The 25,224-nt window shown below is 43.5% G+C and overlaps 1 protein-coding gene and 1 non-coding gene across 17 annotated transcripts in view; one reads left to right on the top strand and one right to left on the bottom strand.

The window, feature by feature from the left end:
* R3HDM2 (R3H domain containing 2) overlaps positions 1-25,224 on the bottom strand; it is a 181,842-nt gene that overhangs the window by 144,706 nt on the left and 11,912 nt on the right. For 15 of the 16 annotated variants that reach the window (XM_012510326.2, XM_030822383.1, XM_030822367.1 and 12 more), the window contains exon 2: positions 3,615-3,684. The exons of the other annotated variant lie outside the window; for it this stretch is intronic. The gene's annotated coding sequence lies outside the window, so the exon portion shown is untranslated. The remainder of the gene's footprint in view (positions 1-3,614; positions 3,685-25,224) is intronic. 16 annotated transcript variants of the gene reach the window in all.
* On the top strand, positions 21,518-21,625 carry LOC115837378. Its single transcript, XR_004032427.1, has one exon. It is a non-coding gene; the product is annotated as a U6 spliceosomal RNA (small nuclear RNA).

Genomic DNA, 25,224 nt, shown 5'->3' with positions numbered 1-25,224 from the left:
TGAACCACCACACCCAGCTAAGGGAAAATCTTAAAAGCAGCCAGAGCAAAAGGACACATATAACAGCAGTTTCCAACCTTTTTGGCACCAGGGACCAGTTTTGTGGAAGACAAATTTTCCATGGACAGTAAGGGGATGGTTTCAGGATGAAACTGTTCCACCTCAGATCATCAGGCATTAGATTTGCCTAAGGACTATACAACCTAGATCCCTCACGTGCACAGTTCACAATAGGGTTCACACTCCTATGAGAATCTAATGCCACTGCTGATCTGACAGGAGGCTGAGTTCAGGGGGTAATGTTCACTCGCCTGCCGCTTACCTCTTGGACCAGCACTGGTCCATGGCCCAGGGACTGGGGAACACTGACATATAGAAGAACCAAGATAAAGATAACAACAGAATTCTCTCTCTCTTTTTTTAATTTTTGAGATGGAGTTTCGCTCTTCTTGCCCAGGCTGGAGTGCAATGGCGCGATCTCAGCTCACCACAACCTCCGCCTCATTGGAAGCTATTCAAGCCCAAAGACAATGAAGTATCTTAAAAAACTAAGGCCGACTGTGGTGGCTCATGTCTATAATCCCAGCACTTTGGGAGCCCAGCAGTTTACGTCTATAGTACACTTTTTTTTTTTTTTTTTTGCTAGAGTCTTGCTCTGTCTCCCAGGCTGGAGTGCAGTGGCGCGATCTCGGCTCACTGCAAGCTCCGCCTCCTGGGTTCCTGCCATTCTCCTGCCTCAGCTTCCGGAGTAACTGGGACTACAGGCGCCTGCCACCATGCCCGGCTAATTTTTTGTATTTTTAGTAGAGACGGGGTTTCACCATGTTAGCCAGTATGGTCTCGATCTCCTGACCTCGTGATCCACCCACCTCGGCCTCCCAGAGTGCTGGGATTACAGGCATCAGCCACTGCACCTGGCATTTCATTTTATTTTATTTATTTATTTATTTTCAGAAGGAGTCTCGCTCTGTAGCCCAGGCTGGAGTGCAATGGTGCGATCTTGGCTCACTGCAACCTCTGCCTCCCAGGTTCAAGCAACTCTCCTGCCTCAGCCTCCCCAGTAGCTGGGACTACAGGCACCCACCAACACGCTTGGCTAATTTTGGAATTTTTAGTAGAAACGGGGTTTCACCATATTGGCCAGACTGGTCTCGAACTCTTGACCTCAGGTAATCCACCTGCCTTGGCCTCCCAAAGTGCTGGGATTACAGGCATAAGCCAGGACGCCCAGCCTATAGTACACTTGAACTCGTAGTGCCTGTGAATAGCCACTATACTCCAGCCTGGGCAACACAGCAAGACCTCATCTCTAATAAAATAAAATAAAACAAAACAAAATAACATAAAGATTATCCAGTTTGGGGAACAAAAAGAAAAAAGAATGAAGAAAAATGAACAAAGTCTGAGAGACCTGTGGGACACCATCAAGCATACTAACAAATACTTACTAGGAGTCCTATGAGAGGAGAAAAAGGGGCAAGAATAATATTTAGTAAAATAATGGCCAAAAGCTCAAATTTGATGAAAATCACTAATCTATACATCCAGGAAGCTCAATAAATTCCAACCAGGAAAAACTCAGAGATCTACACCTAGGCATACAATCAAACTGTTAAAAAACAAAGACAAAGACAATCATGAAAGCAGCAAAAGTGTCTTATCACACAAGAGATCCTTAAGATAACACATATTTTTCATCAGAAACCATGGAAGCTAAAATAATGCAAACCAAGCATTCCCAAAATCCAGCAAAACTATCCTTCAAAAACAAAGGAGAAAAAGATATTCCCAGAAAAACAGAAAGACATAATTCATCACTAGCAGACCTACTCTACAAGAAATGGCTCTACTCTAGGCTGGGTGTGGTGGCTCTCATCTGAAATCCCAACACTTTGGGAGGCCGAGGCGGGCTCTTGAGGTCAGGAGTTTGAGACTAGCCTGGCCAACATGGAAAAATCCCATCTCTACTAAAAATACAAAAAATTAGCCGGGTGTGGTGGCATACAACTGTAATCCCAGCCACACAAGAGGCTGAGGTGTAAGAATCGCTTGAATCCGGGAGGCGGAGGTTAAAGTGAGCTGAGATCGCACCACTGCACTCCAGCCTGGGTGACAGAGCAAGAGTCTGTCTCAAAAAAAAAAAAAAAGAAAAGAAATGGCACAGCGGGCACGGTGGTGGCTCATGCCTGTAATCCCAGCACTTTGGGTGGCCGAGGCGGGCGGATCATTTGAGGTCAGGAGTTCTAGACCAGCCTGGCCAACATGGCGAAACCCTGTCTCTACTGAAAACACAAAAATTAGCCAGGCATGGTGGCATGCACCTGTAGTCCCATTTACTCGGGAGGCCGAGGCAGGAGAATCACTTGAACCTGGGAGGCGGAGGTTGCAGTGAGTGAACTGACATAGCGCATGTATACTTTGAATATGTGCAGTTTACTGTATGTCAACTATATTTCAATAAAGTTCTTTTTTTAAAAAGACAGAAAATAAAAATAGGACAAATGTATTAATGCTGGCCACTCAGTAACTGATATCATAGTACTGCAATTAATGTAATCCATATATAAGCATTTAAATGCACCAAGAAAGGTCCTATAAGAAACTCTAATAAGGCTTCTTAAAGGTGAAAATACCTGTGAACAGTATCTCAAGCAGGAAGAAATCAAGAGATTTCTGTTATCTATATTAATCACCTCTTAAGAAAGAATTCCCTAGTTATACATATTTACCTTATATGGATATTCATGCAAATACACTTTAACTATTTCAAAACGTTTTATCTACTTTATAAAAAATTATAAGGCTGGGCGCAGTGGCTCACGCCTGTAAATCCAGCACTTTGGGAGGCCGAGGAGGGTGGATCACAAGGTCAGGAGTTCGAGACCAGCCTGGCCAACATGGTGAAACCCCGTCTCTACTAAAAATACAAAAAAAATTAGCTGGGCATGGTGGTGGGCGCCTGTAATCCCAGCATCTAGGGAGGGTGAGACAGGAGAATCATTTGAACTTGGGAGGCAGAGGTGGCTGAGATCGCGCCATTGCACTCCAGCCTGGGCCACAGGGCAAGACTCTGTTTCAAAAAAAAAAAAAATTAGAGCCGGGCGCGGTGGCTCATGCCTGTAATCCCAGCACTTTGAGGCTGAGGCGGCCAGGCCACCTAAGGTCGGGAGTTCGAGACCAGCCTGACCAACAGGGAGAAACCCTGCCTCTATTAAAAATACAAAACTAGCTGGGCGTGGTGGTGCATGCCTGTAATCCCAGCAACTCAGGAAGCTGAGGCGGGAGAATCGCTTGAATCCAGGAGCGGAAGTTGCGGTGAGTTGAGATGGTGCCACTGCACTCCAGCCTTGGCAACAAGAGCAAAACTCCATCTCAACAAAAAAAAGGTGATCTGCCCACCTCAGCCTCCCAAAGTGCAGGTGTGAGCCACCTCGCCCGGCACTGAACTCACTCTTTATACACTCTCTGCATCTCAATTTCTTCATCTACTAAATGGGTACAATAACACTTCCAACACCATGGAGTTGTGTGAGGATTAAATGAGAACAGATGTATAACACTTAATTTGTTGCCTGGAACACAGAAAGTGCTCCATAAATGTTATCTATTATTACCTGAATAAATGCTCAGCCTCCATGAGTCCAGTGCTGGAATGGCATCACATATAAGAAACAAGTCTAACCTCTGGGGGAGGAGGGGAAAAAAAAAAAAAGTTAAAAGCAATTTTAAACCTTAATATATTAGATCCAATTCAAAATCCACAGCAGCACCTGTTAATATCATCTTTCCCAATTTCTTCGGCTCACAATGTTTCCCCTAACACTGCCCCTGCCCTGAACCCTCTATAACCATTCCCACTGTCGATTTACAATAAAAAACCCTGCATTTTGTTCCTCTCTACATTGACTCCCTCTTTGTATGAGCATTTCTTGGCCTACCACTTTCTAACATAAATTAATCACCCAGTCTATTCCCTGAAATTCTTCAGCTGTTTTTTACTCATTAAAAAGAGTCGTCTAGGCTGGGCACGGTGGCTCACGCCTATAATCCTAGCACTTTGGGAGGTCCAGGCAGGTGGATCACGAGGTCAGGAGTTCAAGATCAGCCTAGCAAAGATGGTGAAACCCCGTCTCTACTAAAAAAACACAAAAATTAGCCGAGTGTGTTGGCGGGTGCCTGTAATTGCAGCTACTCAGAAAGCTGAGCCAGAGAATTGCTTGAACCCAGGAGGCAAAGGGTGCAGTGAGCTGAGATCGTGCCACTGCACTCCAGGCTGGGTGACAGAGTGAGACTCTGTCTCAAAAAAAAAGAGTAGTCTAGGCTGGGCATGGTGGCTCACACCTGTAACCCCAGCGCTTTACTTTGGGAGGCCAAGGCAGGTGGATCACCTACTGTCAGAGGTTTGAGATCAGCCTGGCCAATATGGTGAAACACCATCTCTACTAAAAATACAAAAAATTACTGGGCAAGGTGGCATGCACCTGTAATCTCAGCTACTTGGGAGGCTGAGGGAGGAGAATGGCTTCAACCCAGGAGGCAGAAATTGCAGTGAGCCGAGATCACACCATCGCACTCCAGCCTGGGCAGCAGGAGCAAAACTCTATCTCAAAAAAAAAAAAAAAAAAAATCGTCTAGAACTGAGCAAACAAAACTAGGATCTCTCTTAATAGATGAGAAGCAGAAGTGAAAAGAGGCCAGAGGCAGAATTTTATTCTGTGAATAGAAGTAGGCATTGCAAGTACATAATTTAGTATCTCTTCACCCTAAAAGCAGTAGTTATTATTATTACAAGACCCTGAGGGCTGGCTGTTTAATCTATTTCAGGAGGCCACCACTGGAACCCTTAATATGCCCAAGTCAGTCTGTATTCTTGGAAGCCTTCAAAACACCCAAGCCCTACTGTGTTCTATGCTAAAGTGAGAATACCCCTAACTCACCATTTTGTTTTATAACCCTGTTCCACAAATACCACATCATGAAAGTCTGCCTTCTTGTATCTTAACAAAGGTTTCTATGAAAAAGTTCTAGTTTTTTTTTTTTTATAGCCCCTGCACATCATGGTTTTGACATTAGGAATGTGGAGTAGTTGGCTAAAGTTGCGAAGGAATGGCCAGAGGATATTGCCTTTCCCATTTTCACCACTAGTGCTGGTCCTAAAACACTCCTCCTGTGGTAAACTTTTTCCCATGAAATACCTTGTTCTCCCCTATGCAAAATATTTACTAGTTTCCTTTCCCCATTGGCACTCAAGCCATGCCCAGATACATCTAATTTTTAAGTGGGCACAGTGGGTTCACACTAAGAGCTTTGTCACACCAAGAGGTCACTCTCTAACTCTGATTAAGACAATCAAGAGCAACATAATTTTGACTTTCTTGCCCTAATTGTAATCATATTATAATTAAAAGTGAAATACTGTGGGCTGGGCACGGTGGCTCACGCCTATAATCCCAGCACTTTGGGAGGCTAAGGCAGGCGAATCACGAGGTCAGGAGTTCGAGACCAGCCTGGCCAACATGGTGAAACCTCGTCTCTACTAAAAATACAGAAATTAGCTGGGCATGGTGGCGGGCACCAGTAATTCCAGCTACTCAGGGGGCTGAAGCAGGAAAATCGCTTGAAACCGGTGGGGGCGGGGGTGGGCAGGGGAGAGGGGCAGAGGTTGTAGTGAGCCGAAATCACAACACTTCACTCCAGCACCCTGGGCGAAAGAGCGAGACTCTGCCTCAAAAAAAAAAAAAAAAAAAGAAATATTTTATTACCTTGTTCGTATCTGTACCTGCAATTTTAAACAGTGTCTGACACATAATAAGCACTGAAACAGTTTTCTAATTGTTTGGTGCATTTACAAAGCTAAGAAGTTACTTCCTCTGAGGTAAACTTAGGTTTCTTAAGGTGTTTAAAACTTATTTGTACAGCCAATAAAATGGCCAAACTGTCAAAACCTTGTTCTTTTCTTCATTCTAACAATCTGCCTTGTATTCTCAGAAATCTCTTTTTTTTTTTTTTTTTTTTTTTTTTTTTTTTTTTTTTTGAGACGGAGTCTTACTCCGTCATGCAGGCTGGAGTGCAGCGGCGTGATCTCAGCTCACTGCAACCTCCGCCTCCTGGGTTCAAGCCATTCTCCTGCCTCAACCTCCCAAGTAGATGGGATTACAGGTGCCCGCCACCATGCCCGGCTAATTTTTGTATTTTTAGTAGCGACAGAGTTTTACCATGTTGGTCAGGCTGGTCTCAAACTCCTGACCTCAGGTGATCTGCCCGCCTCAGCCTCCCAAAGTGCTGGGATTACAGGCGTGAGCCACCGCACCCAGCCCTCTCTTCCTTTCTCAGAAGGTAAAATTTATGCTTGGAAAATAAGATGGCAGTTAACCATTCTCTGCCTCTGTGGGGCCCATATCCAATCTTCTGAGGCAGCAGCAATTGTCAAAGATCTGGCTACCAGCATAGCATCGAGGAGTGCTTCACAGCTTAGAACCATTTAGGCTAAATTGACCCAAGTAGCAAACACCTATAAGAGAATCACTGCTGATAAGACTTCTATGAAGGATTCCAAATGTCTTAAAAGATAACTTCACAGGAGTGGAAAGGAGCTGAACTCAGCCATCTGACTACTGAAGCGTTCTATAAACCTTTAGGCCAGGCACGGTGGCTCACACTTGTAATCCCAGCACTTTGGGAGGCCGAGGTGGGTGGATCAGGAGGTCAGGAGTTTGAGACCAGCCTGGCTGGTGTGGTGAAACACCGTCTCTACTAAAAATACAAAAATTAGCCAGGCACGATGGCGTGCACCTGTAGTCCCAGCTTCTCGGGAGACTGAGGCAGCAGAATCGCTTGACCCCGAGAGGTGGAGGTTGCAGTGAGCTGAGATCATGCCACTGCACTTCAGCCTGGGCAACAGAGTGAGACTCCGTCTCAAAAAATAAAATAAAATAAAATAAAAATAAAATAAAGCTTTAATAATGACCCTGTCACCAGAAAAAGACACTTTGTCCTAGCCTTCTAATCAGCTGTATTTAGCAGCCAACATCCATCTTTTGCAATTAAATGCCACCTCTTAGTGCCTATTGCTATCAAATTATCACAGGTTTAGGCAATAGATAAATCAGAAACTACAGTTAACTTGTCTAGGACCCAAGACAATAAAATTTACTTGGAGAAGCAGAATAGCCTCTAATCACCTGAAGACAAGTTTTAAAGATCTTAACAACTGTTAACACTTGGGCACGCCAAAATGGCTGTAATCTGAAAAACAGCCACATGTCACTTCTAATGGTGTCATTATACTAAAAGTGACCTTCCCCCTCCAAAAGTTTTTAAAGTAAGCTAAATCTTGAACAATGACTCCTACTCTTCTCCAAAATAGGAGCTATGACAGCTACCTTAATGGGATGCCCAATAAACTCAGGGCAAGGGGCTCACTGTGCTGACATTCTCACCTCACCTAGGACTTCTGCTGATTCATCCTGATGAGCTGATTAGTCACTGACTTGCCAAAGAATCTTGTTTATTTCACATATAAAAACACTGTCTACTCCAGTGTGGCGATTCCTCAGGGATCTAGAACTAGAAATATCATTTGACCCAGCCATTCCATTACTGGGTATATACCCAAAGGATTATAAATCATGCTGCTATAAAGACACATGCAGATGTATGTTTACTGTGGCACTATTCACAATAGCAAAGACTTGGAACCAACCCAAATGTCCAACAATGATAGACTGAATTAAGAAAATGTGGCACATATACATCATGGAATACTATGCAGCCATAAAAATGATGAGTTCATGTCCTTTGTAGGGACATGGATGAAGCTGGAAACTATCATTCTCAGCAAACTATCACAAGGACAAAAAACCAAACACTGCATGTTCTCACTCATAGGTGGGAATTGAACAATGAGAACACATGGACACAGGAAGGGGAACATCACACTCCGGGGCCTGTTGTGGGGTGGCGGGATGGGGGAGGGATAGCATTAGGAGATATACCTAATGTAAATGACGAGTTAATGGGTGCAGCACACCATCATGGCACATGTATACATATGTAACAAACCTGCACGTTGTGCACATGTACCCTAGAACTTAAAGTATAATAAAAATACATATATATTAAAAAAAAAACACTGTCTACTCAAGACAACTACTATCCAGACACCTTCTGCTCCTGCAACAGAGCCTTTCCCTCTCTGACTTCATGGAGCAACTAGCAACAACAAAATATATATGTATATTTCAGGTCAATAGTAGTAACTCTCTATAACTAACAAGCCATAAAGGGCTGGAAACAGAGCCCATAAAAGGACCAGAGTGTTAACCCTCAGAAATTGCCAATTTTTCAAAGAGATCAAAATCACCTGGAGAAGAAACACTATCTTTTCAGCATTAACAGATGTTTGGTATTATTACGGTAATCTGAAAAATAGTTGCTAAGCTGGGACCTGAAAATACCAGTCCCCAGCCACACCAAATAATCATAGAAATATTTATAAGTAAGTAAGCTTTGTTCTAACATGAACTTCAAAAAGAAAGACAAGTCAGGGCAATAAAAACAAGCAGAAAACATCCATTTCATTTAAAAAGAATGAAAGAGAGAAAGGGAAGGGGAAAAAGAAGAATAATAAAGAACTATGCCCACGTTTAACATGGCCACAGTTATGTGTAGCAATTCCCATCAAGAAGTGCAGTTCATCTCAAAAAAAAAAAAAAAGAGTGCAGTTCATTTCCCCACCCCTTGAATATGAGCTGGCCTTGTGACTTGCTTTAACCATCAGAGTGCAGCATGAATGACACTGCCACCACCGAGCCCAGGCCTCAAGAGGCCGTTCAGTTTCCACTCAAAACTCTTGGAACCTAACCATCATGCAAAGAAACCAAGCCAGCCTGCAAGAGGCCATACCAACCTAGAGGGCAGCTCTAGCCCAATGCTAGACACGTGAATGAGGCTATCCAGGTCCAACCAGCCCCTAGCTAACATGCCAACTGACCACAGATGAGTCAGCCCAGCCAAAAACCATGTGGAATAGAGGCAAACTGTGACAGATGAGCCTTGCTCAAATTGCCAACCCACTTAAATCATAAACAAAGAATGCAGCTGACCATTGAACAATACAGGTTTATTACCAATGATAAAAATCGAGCTCTCAAGTGAAAATCAGAATTTTGAAAAACATGTAATCACTATGATGAGCTTGACAGTTTCTCAATAAAGACTATTCTGCCAGGCACAGTGGCTCATGCCTGTAATCCCAGAATTTTGGGAGGCCAAGGTAGGTGGATCATTTAGGGTCAGGAGTTCGAGACCAGCCTGGCCAACATGGTGAAACCCCTGCCTCTACTAAAAATACAAAAATTAGCTGGGTGTGGTGGCAGGCACCTGTAGTCCCAGCTACTCGGGAGGCTGAGGCAGGAGATCACTTGGACCCAGGAGGTGGAGGTTGCAGTGAGCCGAGATCGAGCTGCTGCATTCCAGCCTGGGCAACAAAGCAAGACTCTGTCTCAAAAAAATAAAAGAAAAAGTGCACGCACAAGCCAGACGCAGTGGCTTACACCTGTTATCCCAGCACTTCCGGAGGCCGAGGCAGGTGGATCTTCTGAAGTCAGGAGTTAAGAGACCATCCTGGCCAACACGGTGAAACCCCATCTCTACTAAAAATACAAAAATTAGCCAGACGTGGTGACAGGCGCCTGTAATCCCAGCTACTTAGGAGACTGAGGCAGGAGAATCTCCTGAATCCGAGAGGCAGAGGTTGCAGTGAGCTGAGATCCCACCACTGCACTCCAGCCTGGGCAAGAGAGCAAGACTCCGTCTCAAAAAAAAAAAAACAAAAGGTGCATACATATCCCACAATACTCTGCATGCATAAACAAAAATAAGGAAATGTTTTTGGAGATAAGAGTCTCACTCTGTCGCCCAGGCTGGAGTGCAGTGACGCCATCTCAGCTCATTGCAACCTCCACCTCCTGGGTTCAAGCAATTCTCATACCTCAGCCTCCCAAATAGCCATGCACCACCACGTCCAGCTAATTTTTATATTTTTAGTAGAGTTGGGGTTTCACCATGTTGGCCAGGCTGGTCTCAAACTCCTGGCCTCCCAGCCTGACCAAAATGGCGAAACCCCATCTCTACTAAAAATACAAAAATTAGCTGGGCATGGTGGCAGGTGCTTGTAAATCTCAGCTACTCGGGAGGCTGAGGCAGGAGAATCACTTCAACCCGGGAGGCAGAGGCTGCAATGAGCTGAGATCAGAGCACTGTCCTCCAGTCTGGGCGACAGAGCAGGACTCCGTCTCCAAAAACAAAAACTCCTGGCCTCAAGTGATCCACCTGCCTTGGCCTCCCAAAATGCTGGGATTACAGGCATAAGCTACTGCAGCCAGCCAAAAATAAGGAAATTCTTGATGTATGATACTTAAAAGCTATATTGCTAAGTGAAAAAAGATGCAGAACCATTTTTGTAAAATGGGGGAAAATATACATATATAAACTTGCCTTTTTTATGCTTATCAACACATATGAAGCACAAAAACTGGTAATAATAGTTGCCTCTGGAGAGAGGCATAGAAAGTGACTTGTTTGGGGGTATAAGAGCAAGATGGGGCCAGGCACGGTGGCTCATACCTGTAATCTCAGCACTTTGGGAGGCTGAGACAGGTGGATCACCTGAGGTTAGGAGTTTGAGACCAGCCTGACCAACATGGTGAAACCTCGTCTCTACTAAAAATACAAAACAATTGGCCGGCTGCCGGTGGCTCACGCCTGTAATCCTAGCACTTTGGGAGGCCGAGGTGGGTGGATCACGAAGTCAAGAGATCGAGACCATCCTGGCCAACATTGTGAAATCCCATATCTACTAAAAATACAAAAATTAGCTGGGCGTGATGGCACACACCTGTAGTCCCAGCTACTTGGGAGGCTGAGGCAGGCGAATGGCTTGAACCTGGGAGGCGGAGGTTGTAGTGAGCCGAGATCACACCATTGCACTCCAGCCTGGGTGACAAGAGCGAAACTCAGTCTCACAAAGAAAAAAAAAAAAGAGCAAGATGGGGCCTGGCATGGTGGCTCACACCTGTTACTCTAGCACTTTGGGAGACAGGGGCGAGTGTATTGCTTGAGCTCAGGAATTCGAGACCAGCCTGGGCAACATGGCAAAAACCCGTCTCTTCTAAAAATACCAAAAATTAGCTGAGTGTGGTGGCTCACACCTGTAGGCATGGTGGCTCACACCTGTAGTCCCAGCTCAACTTGTGAGGCTGAGGTGGGAGGAGGGAGGATCACCTGAGCCCAGGAGGTGGAGGCTGCAGTGAGCCAAGATGATGCCACTACACTCCAGCCTGGGCGACAGAGTGAGACTCTGTCTCAAAAAAAAAAAGGCAAGATGGAAACTCCATTTCATACTTTTTTCTATCCTTAAAACTTTGAACCATATAAATGTAATACCAATTCAAAAAGTAAATCCAAAAATGTTTAAGAATTCTCATTTTATATAAGGAACAACTTCTCATATTTTTTTCTCTAGTCTCCAAAAATATCCATCCCATGTGCTTACTTTGGCAGCACATATACTAAAAAAAAAAAAAAAAAAAAAAAAAGTCCATTCCTAATTTTTTTTTTTTTTTAGATGGAGTTTCGCTCTTGTTGTCCAGGCTGGAGTGCAATGTTGCAATCTTGGCTCACCACAACCTCTGCGTCCCGGGTTCAAGTGATTCTCCTGCCTCATCCTCCCGAGTAACTGGGATTACAGGCATGCGCCACAACGCGCGGCTAATTTTGTATTTTTAGTAGAGATGGGGTTTCTCCATGTTGGTCAGGCTAGTCTCGAACTCCCAACCTCAGGTGATCCGCCCGCCTGGGCCTCCCAAAATGCTAGGATTACAGGCATGAGCCACCGCGCCTGGCCATCCATTCCTAATTCTTAACTATAGGTTCAGTGCTACCTAAACAAGGTATCTAGCCAGGCACGGTGGCTCACACCTGTAATCCCAGCACTTTGGGAGGCCGAGGAGGGCAGATCACGAGGTCAAGAGATCAAGACCATCCTGGCCAACACGGTGAAACCTCGTCTCTATTAAAAATAAAGTAAAAAAAAATTAAATGGGCATGGTGGCGTGCACCTGTAGTCCCAGCTACTCAAGAGGCTGAAACAGAATCACTTGAACCCAGGAGGTGGAGGTTGCAGTGAGCCGAGATCGCGCCACTGCACTCCAGCCTGGCAACAGGGCGAGATTGTCTCAAAACAAAAACAAACAAACAAAAAAACAAGGTATCTAGGCCAGGCATGCTGGCTCACACCTGTAATCCCCGTACTTTGAGGCTGAGGCCAGAGGATTACTTGAACGCAGGAGTTCAATACCAGCTTGAAAAACATAATGAGACCCCATCTGTATTTGTAAAACACAGATTTTACCTATAATTAATATGAGACAAAGATACCCACCCACTATAAAACTTTGAATTGTTAAGTTGGTTAACTAGTGATTCTGGGGTAGGGTCAGAATTTTCATCTTTTACATTATATGTTTTTCCTTTCTTTCTCTTTTTTCAAGACAGGGTCTCACTCTGTTGCCCCAGCTAGAGTACAGTGACATGATTATAACTCACTGTAACCTCAACCTCCTGGGCTCGAGTAATCTTCCCACCTCAGCCCCCCAAGCAGCTAGGACTACAGGTATGTGTCGCAGCACACTCAAGTAATTTAAAAAATTTTTTGTAGAGATGCGGGTCTCACTGTGTTGACTAGGATGGCTTTTATACTATAAAATCATTTAAATTTCTCATAATGAGTACATATTACTTTTGCAATTTGAAAAATGCAAATTTCTATATGATTGAAAATGTTAAAGGAAAACCACGTGTAATCCCAGCTACTTGGGAAGCTGAGGCAGGAAAATCGCTTGAATCTGGGAGGTGGAGGTTGCAGTGAGCCAAGATCTTGCCACTGCACTCCAGCCTGGGCAACAGAGCAAGACTCCTTCTCAAAAAAAAAAAAAAATTAAAAGATGTTAAACATGCACTGACCAACTACAACAGACTTTATTTGGATCCTATTTTAAACATATAAGCTACTAAAAAAATCATGATACAATCAGTGAAATATGAACACCAGGTATTTAATATTAAGGAATTTTTTTTCTTTTTTTCTTTTTTGAGACAGAGTCTCACTCTGTTGCCCAGGCTGGAGTGCAGTGGCACGATCTCAGCTCACTGCAACCTCCGCCCTCTGGGTTCAAGCAATTCTCCTGCCTCAGCCTCCTGAGTAGCTGGGATTACAGGCGTCTGCCACTGCGCCCAGCTAATTTTTTGTGTTTTTAGTAGAGATGGGGTTTCACCATCTTGACCAGGCTGGTCTTGAACTCCTGACCTCGTGATCCACCCACCTCGGCCACCCAAAATGCTGGGATTACAGGTGTGAGCCACCACACCCGGCCTGGAATTATTATTTTAAACGGGCAATTGGTTTTTTAAAGTCCTTATTTTTGTGCGTGTTTTTTTGTTTTCTTTTTTAAAGAAAAGGGTCTTGCTCTGCTACCCAGGCTACAGTGCAGTTGTAAAATCACGGCTCACTGCAACCTGAAACTCCTGGGCTCAAACAATCCTCTCAGCTCAACCTCCCACATGGCTGGGGACTACAGGTGCGTGCCACCACATCCAGCTAATTTTTTGTTTTTCTGATGGTGGAGTCTCACTCTGTTGCCCAGGTTGGAGTGCAGTGGTGTGAACTCAGCTAACTGTAACCTCCACCTCCCAGGTTCAAGCCATTCTCCTGCCTCAGCCTTCCGAGTAACTGAAATTACAGGCGTCCGCCACCACACCCAGCTAGTTTTTATTATTTTAGGTAGAAACAGGGTTTCACCATGTTGGTCAGGCTGGTCTCGAACTCCTAACCTCAAATGATCCTCCCACCTCGGCCTCCCAAAGTGCTGGCATTACAGGTGTAAGCCACCATGCCTGCCCTAAATTTTGAACTCTTTGTAGAGATGAGGTCTCACTATATTGCTCAGGCTGGTCTTGAACTCCTGACCTCAAGTGATCCTCCCACTTCGGACTCCCAAAGTGCCAAGATTATAGGCACGAGCCACCACACCCACAAGTCCTTATTTTTTTAGATACATGCTGATATATTCGTAGGCGAAATAACATATCAAGGATTTGCTTCAAAATAATCAATAAGGGGCCAGGCTTGGTGGTTCCTGTCTGTAATCCCAGCACTTTGAGAGGCCAAGACAGGTGGGTTGCTTAAGCTCAGGAGTTCGAGACCAGCCTGGGCAACATGGTTAAACCCTGTCTCTATTTAAAAACAAAAACAAAACAATAAGGGAGGTACTAGGAAAATTAACCATGAGCAGATAATTGCATATGGACATTCGTTATACCACTCTTGTTGCTTTTGAATACGTATGAAATTTTCCATAGTAAAATGTTTCAGAAAAGAGCAAATCTCAAAAAAGAAATATATATATATTTGAAATATGATGATCCATGAGAATTCCACCCTCATGAGGGGATTAATGCTATTATCGAGGAAGTGGGTTAGTTACCTCAGGAGTGGATTACTGATTAAAAGGATGAGTTTGGCTTGAAAAAAAAAAAGATGATGACCGAAATGAATCTTGTATACTAATCTTTAAAGCCTAGTTCAATTTCTACTTTTTCCATCATGATGCCTTTCTTTTTTTTTTTTTTCTTTTTTTGAGACGGAGTCTCGCTCTGTCGCCCAGGCTGGAGTGCAGTGGCGCAATCTCGGCTCACTGCAAGCTCCGCCTTCCGGGTTCACGCCATTCTCCTGCCTCAGCCTCTCCGAGTAGCTGGGACTACAGGCGCCCGCCACCACGCCCGGCTAAGTTTTTTGTATTTTTTAGTAGAGACGGGGTTTCACCATAGTCTCGATCTCCTGACCTCGTGATCCGCCCGCCTCGGCCTCCCAAAGTGCTGGGATTACAAGCGTGAGCCACCGCATCCGGCCCATGATGCCTTTCTATATTGACTTCTCTCTTATTTTGTATCTGTTTATACTGAGCAATTGACTTAATTAAATTATACTGCATTCTGTTTCCATCACAGGATCTAATCCATTATATCCTGCTCATTAATTGTTCATTTTTTATCTCTACAGCTAGCCAGTCAGTAAGGTTCTTTAATACATACAAACCCTAAAAATGATTATTAAGCCTCCTAATGATCCCAAGTACCTCATCTGACACTCAAGTTGTCTCAAAAAACCTTGGGACCTATGGAAAAATACAATATTCTTCCTTATCACCCCAATAGCCACTTTGCACTAAAACTAAGTTTTTACTCTAGTAAAACATACAATATTATCTTCTTCAAATTTTACACAGATCACACCAAAAGTCTCTAGCCACTTAAGGCACGCTAATACGCACCAGCTTTCCTTCTCCCAGAGTTCAAATGAGCATATTTATACTCTGTCACAGAAAGAGAATTATATACTACTAGATTTAAATAGAAGTTCTGTTAACTAACTGATAAAGTAGAGTGAAGTTATTTAATAAAAACTACAGCTTAGAGGTGGGGCAAAAAAAAAAAGAAAAAAAAAATTGGCTGCAATACACAGAGAGCCTACCCAAAGGAAAAGTCACAAAACCCAGGAAAAAAAGAAATCACTACCTAATTGAAGACCAATTAAGACCACCTGGTCTATTGGAGTACATACAAGCTTCAGAGATGACATATAGCCCCTTTATCCCTTTTGTAAAGTGTTAAGATAATTGGTTTATTCCTCCAATTATAAAAATAAATATTCTTTATGAATAGAAATAAGCTAAAGGAAAACAAAAATTTACCCCATAACCCCCTTCATAACTTTTTTGTCTCAGTAAGTTCTTTGAAGACAGCTCGTTTTTCCAAAGAAAACACGTCTCTCCCTTCTAAAACTGATGTAGGAAGACCCAGAAGGAAGGAAAGAAAAGAAAAAAAGCACATGGGCTTAAATCAATGAGAGAATATGTAGATTTGTTTTTCAATTTTCTCTTACATTTACCATTTGTATAAATCTAGGGTAAGAATAACCACACATTCCATTTTTATGAATTATTTTTGTTGGTTAATAAATGTTCAGCATTTTTTTCTACTGTCCCTAAAACTGCTTGCTATAGTAGCAACAAGGTCCTACTTTTCCAAATACCAGATCAGGTGGTAAACATATCATATTCACTCTGTATGTGTAATCTTACTCTATTTTAACTTATTTTTCATTTAAATGAATTACTCAACATAACCATTCCTTTTATGTGCCATTTCTTGTGTTGAGGCTCTACCAACTATTAATACATCAATAGATCTTCACATTACCAGGGAGGTAGTATAACCTTAAAAAAAAAAAAAAGAAACTTTACATTTCATGGACAGCTAAACATACATGGAATTACTAAGGTTCTTCTCAAAGTATCCTACATAAACTCTAGTCTGAATTCAATACATGGAAAACAATTCCAGCATCGTAACATTCTCCCACAAGCACCCAAGTGTAAGGCTCACCTGATCTCAAGCTCAAATGTATTGCCCCAACCATCCAGGTGAAGTGTTAAGAAGTGTATTTATTAAGCAATATATTTAGTGGCCAGGCACAATGGTTCACGCCTATAATTCCAACACTTTTAGAGGCTGAGGCAGGAAGATCACTTGAGGCCAGGAGTTTGAGACCAGCCTGGGCAACATGGCAAGACCCTCTCTCTGCAGAAAAATCAAAAAATTAGCCAGGCATGGTGTGTGTGCCTGTAGTCTCAGCTATGTGGGAGGATGAGGCAGAAGATCGCTTGAGCCACAGAGGTTGAAGCTATGGTGAGCCATGATGGCACCACTGTATTACAGCCTGAGTGACAGAGCAAGACCCTGTCTCTAAATAAATAAAAAGAAACTCTATTTATCAAGTATAATTTGGAAAGACACTAGGGAAAAAATAGTGGATTTCAATTCTACAGGAGAGCTCTACATGGTTCTAAATTTGGCCAAGTAACAGAAATAATGGGAAAGTATACAATTCATCTTAATATCTGCAATTTATGTTACCAGGCAGCTCATTTCTTAAGTAAGAGCAGTCATCCACATAAAACAAAAGCCACACAATTAACTGATAAGTTAGTAAGTTAATTAAAATACCAGCTAAAACGTCTGAAAATGACCACCTTCCCCCATCAAAACAGTATTTTATACTTCCTCAATAGCAATAATATGCAGGATTTTTGTTTGTTTTTTTGAGACAGCGTCTCACTCTGTTGCCCAGGCCAGATGGAGTGCAGTGGTGTGATCTTGGCTATCTGCAACCTCAGCCTCCAGGGTTCAAGCAATTCTTCTACCTCAGCCTCCTGAGTAGCTGGGATTACAAATGTCCACCATCACACTTAGCTAATTTCTGTATTTTCAGTAGAGACCATGTTCGCCAGGCTGGTCTCAAACTCCTGACCTCAAGTGATCCACCTGCCTCAGCCTCCCAAAATGTTGGGATTACAGGCATGAGCCACGGCCTAATATGCAGAATTGTAACTATTTCAAAGGAACATGTTACTAACACATCATCACCTTCTGTGCAGCTTATTTATATGTTTCCACATCAAAGAAATATGCAGATACATTTAATGGGTTTCACCTTCAGTGCAAAATATTTTTGTGGATAAGACTGACATGTCTGGTTTCATGTAGAGTCCCAGAGCAGTACATTCTCAAGCTGTTGAATAAGAAGTGATTTTGATATAACAGATCCCAATTCCAAGGCTAATCCTATTTCAGACTTTCTAAAACATGAGACCTCATCAAGAACTATAAAACTATGCTCCAACAGAAACGTTCAATACACTGAACACCATGATGTGGTTAGGCTTTGTATCCCCACCCAAATATCATCCTGAATTGTAATACCCAGGTGTTGACAGAGAGACCTGGTGGGAGGTGACTGGGTCATAGGGGTGGTTTCCCCCATGCTGTTCTTGTGATAGCCAGCGAGTTCTCACAAGAGCTGATGGTTTTACAAGGGGCTCTTCCCCCTTTGCTTCCTTCACATGCTCTCTCACCTGCTGTCATGTAAGACATGCCTGCTTTTGCTTCCACCATAATTTTAAGTTTCCTGAGGCCTGCCCACCCATTTGAAACTGTGAGTCAATTAAACCTCTTTTCTTTATAAATTAGCCAGTCTCAGGCATTTCTTTATAACAGTGTGAGAACAAACAAATACACATCCTAACTTCATATGAGTTCTAGATTGTATTCACAGATCAATATGTAAAATATATATGCAGATGAATGCAAGACGCAGGTTCAAAATACAAAATATTGGCCGGGCGCGGTGGCTCATGCCTGTAATCCCAGCACTTTGGGAGGCCAAGGGGGGCGAATCACTTGAGATCAGGAGGTCAAGACTAGCCTGACCAACATTGCGAAACCTTATCCCTACTAAAAATACAAAAAAATTAGCCAAGCATGGTGGCACGCGCCTGTAATCCCAGCTACTTGGGAGGCTGAGGTAGGAGAATCACTTGAACTTGAGAGGCGGCGGCTGCAGTGAGCCGAGATCGCACTATTGCACTCCAGCCTGGGCAACAGAGTGAGATTCTGTCTCAAAGAAAAAATTAAAACAAACAAACACACAAAACCCACAAAGTATTAAAGGCCTGGGTTGAGAAGATTCCCTACCTAAGAATATTTTAATTCAGACAGCAGAAGATATAAAGAGGGAAACAACTCTTAAGTGACTACAGCCTGGATTACCTGAGCCTAAGAGGGATATGAGAATGTATTTTTGGCCAGGCGTAGTGGCTCACATCTGTAATCCCAGCACTTTGGGAGGCCGAGGCGGGCAGATCACAAGGTCAGGAGTTTGAGACTGGCCTGGCCAACATGGTGAAACCCCGTCTCTACTAAAAACACAAAAAAAATTAGCCAGGCACAGGCCGGGCACGGTGGCTCACACCTGTAATCCCAGCACTTTGGGAGGCCGAGGCAGGCGGATCACGAGGTCAGGAGACCAAGACCATCCTGGCTAACAGGTGAAACCCCGCCTCTACTAAAAATACAAAAATTAGCCAGGCGTGGTAGCAGGCACCTGTAGTCCCAGCTACTCTGGAGGCTGAGGCTGGAGAATGGCATGAACCCGGGAGGCGGTGCTTGCAGTGAGCCGAGATCACACCACTGCACTCCAGCCTGGGCCACAGAGCGAGACACCATCTCAAAAAAAAAAAAAAAAAATTTAGCCAGGCGTGGTGGCATGTGCCTGTAGTCCAGCTACTTAGGAGGCTGAGGCAGGAGAATTGCTTGAACCTGGAAGGCAGAGGTTGCAGTGAGCCAAGATCGTGCCACTACACTCCAGCCTGGATAACAGAGCAAGACTCTGTCTCAAAAAAAATAAGAAAGAAAAAGAAAAACTTATGTCACCACCAAATTAGGTGAAAAAAAGCAATACAATGCCAATCTTCTGTGCAATAGCCCATCTCCCATGCCAAGTCACCATAACTACTTATAAATCACTTCATTATGTGAAATAATTCAGGTTAAGGCTAGGCATGGTAGCTCACGTCTGTACTCCCAACACTTTGGGATGCTGAGGTGCGAGGATCACTTGAGCCCATGAGTTCAAGACCAGCCAGGCCAATATAGTGCAATCTTCTATTTAAAAAAAAAAAAAAAAAAAAGGCTGGGCACAGTGGCTCATGCCTGTAATCCCAGCACTTTGGGAGGCTGAGGTGGGCAGATCGCTTGAAGTCAGGAGATCAAGACCAGCCTGACCAACATGGTGAAACCCCTTCTCTACTAAAAATACAAAAATTAGCCAGGCATGGTGGCAGGCACCTGTAATCCCAGCTACTCAGGAGGCTGAAGCAGGAGAATCGCTTGAACTCAGGAGGTGGAGGTTGCAGTGAGCCGAGATCATACCACTGCACTCCAGCCTGGGTGACAGAGCAAGACTCCATCTCAAGGAAAAAACAACAACAACAACAAAAAAACAAACTCAGGTTAGATACTTTATTGCTCAAGCAAATCTGGGAAGACACAGAGTCTTAGATCTGTAATCCACTCTTTTCTTTTTTTTTTTTTGAGATGGAGTCTCACTCTGTCACCTAGGCTGGAGTACGTGGCGCGGTCTCAGCTCACTGCAACCTCCGCCTCCCGAGTTCAAGTGATTCTCCCGCCTCAGCCTCCCGAGTAGCTGAGATTACAGGCACGCACCACCATGCCCAGCTAAATTTTTTGTATTTTTAGTAGAGAAGGGGTTTCATCATGTTGGTCAGGCTGGTCTTGAACTCCTGACCTCAAATGATCCACCCACCTCGGCCTCCCAGAGTGCTGGGATCACAGGCGTGAGCCACCGCGCCCGGCCCACTCTATCTTTTTTTTACTATAAATAACTAATCTCATAAAAATAACAAAGAATAGGCCAGGCACAGTGGCTCATGCCTGTAATCCCAGCACTCTGGGAGGCTGAGGCGGGCTGATCACTTGAGGTCAGAAGTTCGAGACCAGCTTGGCCAACATGGTGAAACCCCATCTCTACTAAAAATACAATAATTAGTCTAGCCGGGCGTGGTGATGCGAACCTGTCATCCTAGCTACTGGGAAGGCTGAGGCACGAGAATCGCTTGAACCCGGGAGGCGAAGTTGCAGTGAGCTGAGATCACATCACTGCACTCCAGCCTGGGCAAAGAGAAAGACTCCATCACAAAAAAAAAAAAAAACAACAACAACGAAAAAACAAAAGAATAGAGAATTAAGAATGAGAAGCAGGCCAGGTGCGGTGTCTCACGCCTATAATCCCAGCACTTTGGGAGGCCGAGGCAGACGGATTAGCTCAGCTGAGGTCAGGATTTCGAGACCAGCCTGGCCAACATGGCAAAACCCCGTATCTACTAAAAATACAAAAATTAGCTGGGCATGGTAGCAAGCGCCTAGAATCCCAGCTACTCAGGAGTCTGAGGCAGGAGAATCACTTGTACCCAGTAGGCGGAGGTTGCAGTGAGCCGACATCACACCACTGCACTCCAGCCTGGGTGACAAGAGCAAAACTCCGTCAAAAAAAAAATACAAAAGAAAAGAATGAGAAGCAATTTCTCTTTATAGCAACCATTCCCCATTCAAGGAATCAGGATTCCTTACAGAAACAATTGATTCCAAGTCTGGGGCAAGTAAAATACAAAGTGAGCGCAGAACCCCTTGTACCAGAGTGTAAGGAAGTGCTCAAAACATGACAGGGATATGTCAAAAGGACAAAGCAGCCAGCTTGAAGGGGCTCCCTCAAGCCCCTTCGAATCAAATTTAGGACAATTTTCATATTTCTAATAATGAATATTACTGGTACTTTTAATACATCTCTAATAATGAATATTACTGGTACTTTTAATACTAACAGTAATGGATTGTAACTTGTTGAATTTTTTTAAACTATCAAATCTATAGTTATCCTCAAAAACATAAGGGAGGAGAAAAGCTCTTCTCTTTAGAACAATACCAGCCGTAAATGCAGAGGGACTGAGAGAATGTGAAAATCAACATATTCAAAGCACCAGTGGTGTTCCCTTCCACAGCACATATACTAAAATTGGACTGATACAGAGAAGATTTAGCATGGTCCCTGACCAAGGATAACATGCAAATTAATGAAGTATTCTATTAAAAAAGGAAAAAAGAAACCACTAGTATAATAACAAATTCAGACAAGGATCATCAATGGATGCTAATGTCACTAGGTAAAAGGTTGTGGAGGAAAAGAGACCCAAAATCTTAAAAGTATCATCCCACAGCTGTTTCTTAATTTTTACCAAAGGAAAAGGATCCAACATCACAAGGCCAGGGGTGGGGAAAAAAAAAGCGGAAAGATTCCTTTACAATGAAGAAATCTAGCAGATATCAATTTAACCAAGCAGACATCAATTTAACCAAGCAGACATCAATTTAACCAAGTGATCAAAGTTAACATAATCAATAATGAGACAAAGTGACATTATGTGCACACAACATCACCTGGGTAGTAGTCTTGCCAAGTATATTTGACTTGAATCTAATCATGACAAATTCAAATTGTACAACATTCTTCAAAACAACTGGCCTGGACACTTCAAAAATATTAATAACATGAAAAAAAAAAAAAAAACAGAAGAGAACGCTCTAGGTTAAAAGAGACTACAAACATACAACGATTAAATGCAACACATGTTCCTTGTAGGAATCCAGGATTGTGGGGGTAAGTTGTAAAGCAGGTTGAGATAACTGAAGAAATTTAAATATGGACTGTTTATATCACTGTAAAATATTTTGAATGTGATAGTGAACTTAATGGTATTGTGGAAAACACCACTGTTCTCAGGCGATATATGCTTAAGAAATTATGGAGTGAGGTATCCTGATGTCTGTTATTTCCTAATACGTGAATAAAAATTCCTAATAAACAGTAACAGAAAAAACTGTGTGTGTGCTATGTGTGTAGGGAGGGAGGAGAGAGGATTGGGAAAAAGTGAGAGGGAGAGAGGAAGAGAAAGAGAGGAAGGGAGAGAGCAAACATACAAATCTGGCAAAATATTATCAATTGGTAAATACAGGTAAATGTCATGCCAGTGTCCACTGTATCATTCCTCCACCTTTCCTATAGGTTTGAAATTCTTCCAAATAAAATATTGGAGCCGAAAAGAACAAGAAGCAACATTAACCAAACTTCTTGGCTGCCCAACACAAACTTGCCCTGTCCTAAAAGGCAATTTGAGATGAGGGTTAAAAGCACAGACTTCAGGCCAGGCATGATGACTCACACCTGTAATCCTAACAATGGGAGGATGAGAAGGGCTGATTCAGCCCCAGGAGTTCAAGACCAGCCTGGGCAACAAGGTGAAACCCTGTCTCTACTAAAAATACAAAAAATTAGCTGGCAATGGTGGCGCATGCCTGTAGTCCTAGCTACTCGAGAGGATGAGGCAGGAAAATCACTTGAATCTGAGAGGCGGAGGTTGCAGTGAGCAGAGACTGCGCCACTGCACTCCAGCCTGGGCAACAGAGTGAGACTCTGTCCCTCCCCCAAAAAAAAAAGCCGGCCGGGCATGGTGACTCACGCTTGTAACCCCAGCACTTTGGGAGGCCAAGGAGGGCAGATCATGAGGTCAGGAGATTGAGACCAGCCTGGCCAACATGGTGAAACCCCATCTCTACTAAAAATACAAATTAGCCAGGCGTGGTGGTGGGCACCTGTAGTCCCAGCTACTCAGGAGGCTGAGGCAGGCTGAGGCAGAATTGCTTGAACCCAGGAGGCGGAGGTTGCAGTGAGCCAAGATCCCACCACTGCACTCCAGCCTGGGCGACAGAGTGAGACTCCGTCTCAACAACAACAAAAAAGCCTAGGTAATCCTAGCACTTTGGGAGGCCAAGGTGGGTGGATCACCTTAGGTCAAGAGTTTGAGACCAGCCTGACCAACATGGTAAAACCCCATCTCTACTAAAAATACAAAATTAGGCCTGCAATCCCAGCTACTTGGGAGGCTGAGGCAGGAGAATCGATTGAGCCCAGGAACCGGATGTTGCATTGAGTAGAGATCCCGCCACTGCACTCCAGCCTGGGCTACAGGGCGAAATTCCATTTCAAAAAAAAAAAGACTTCCACATCAAACTGGGTTTATATCCTGGCCACATGATGATGGTCATATAATCTAACCTAACTTCCCTAAGCCTCACTGTGAAATGGGGATAATACAATACTATTCCATGAGGATTATTATTCTGAAGATTAAATGATCTAATATGTATAATTTATTACTATACTCCCATGATATTATCACATTATTTGTTCTTTTTTTGTATGTCTTGGCAGCTTACAGGTCACTGTCAAAATTTTTGCCAAATATATCCAAAATCAAAGAATTATAATGCATTCCATCCAAGGACCAATAACAGTTCTCCACTGGCACAAATAAGTGAGAACTAACATTCTCTAAAGAATATAGCACGTGATGGGAAATGTAGCTTACCAGCTTACGTTTGCTCCTTCCTCAAAAAATTACTGGGTTATCTGTCAGGAATGGGCATAGGCTACCTTGGTCCCAAAAATGTCAATCTTAACATTAAAATCCAATGCCATCAGACCAGGAGCATCCCTAAAATTCTGGCATTTCCTGGGGCTCCATGTCTACTCTCCTATCACTTTCTTAAGTTTGCCCCGAGTAACCCTGTTCCCTATCACAGATTAAACCTTCTTGTGGAGAGTACTTCCAAATCTAAACACCCCTGCCTCTCTCTAGCACTCCAGATCCATTTAGACAACTAGCTGCTAGACATTTCCAAAAGTGAACTCTCTACCAACATTTCCTCTAATCCCAAACCTACCCTTTTCTTATCTCAGTAAGCCAACACCACCCAGTTCGCCCGAGACACAAACCTGAGCGTCATCCATCCACGATTCCTCCCCTCTTCCCACATTTAAACAATCTCCAAATTCTGGAACCATCTCACATTCATCTGCTCTTTTCAGCTGTTTCCTCTCCTCCATTCTCATTACTTTTGCGCAGAACATTTAGTTAACGGGGCAAGGCCTCCAGAGCTTTCTTTTGCCTTCAGCAGAGCAACTGGCAATATTCCCAACAGTGGTTGCGCAGGCTGCTGTTGATCTTCGTCCTTGTACAACTAAAAGTCTTTAGCCTATCTTTGATGGACATGTAGTGACAGTGGAAAGGAAACTAATTGTTTCAAGCTACTGAGGTATGGAGACTGTTTTTTACCCAGCATACTCTAGGCTACCCTGACTTCGATATCTTTTTTTTTGTTGTAAACGGAGTCTCTGTCGTCCAGGCTGGAGTACAGTGGTGCAACCTCAGCTCACTGCAATCTCTCTGTCTCCCGGGTTCAAGTGATTCTCCTGCCTTAGCCTCCCCAGTAGCTGGGATTACAGGCACCCACCACCATGCCCAGATAATTTTTTGTGTGTATTTTTGGTAGAGATGGGGTTTCACCATATTGGCCACACTGGTCTCAAACTCTGACCTCAGGTGATCTGCCTGCCTCAACCTCCCAAAGTGCTGGGATAACAGGCATGAGCCACTGTGCTCGGCCTCAGTATCTCTTATATAGACTACAACAGCCTCCTAACCAGTGTGACTCCCTCTACTCTAAATCCAGTATAAGTATTTCTTCAAATTGCTGCCAGTTTCCCTTATAAAATACAAAATAATCATTTCATTTCTCTGATTAAAAATCTTCAGAGGTTCACCTTTGCCTCATATTCCAAATTCCTTAATATAG

The sequence above is a fragment of the Nomascus leucogenys genome, chromosome 11, assembly GCF_006542625.1.
Source record: "Nomascus leucogenys isolate Asia chromosome 11, Asia_NLE_v1, whole genome shotgun sequence".
NCBI lineage: Eukaryota > Metazoa > Chordata > Mammalia > Primates > Hylobatidae > Nomascus > Nomascus leucogenys.
The sequence above is the reverse complement of the archived record's forward strand: the minus strand, read 5'-3'. Positions and strand labels throughout refer to the sequence as shown.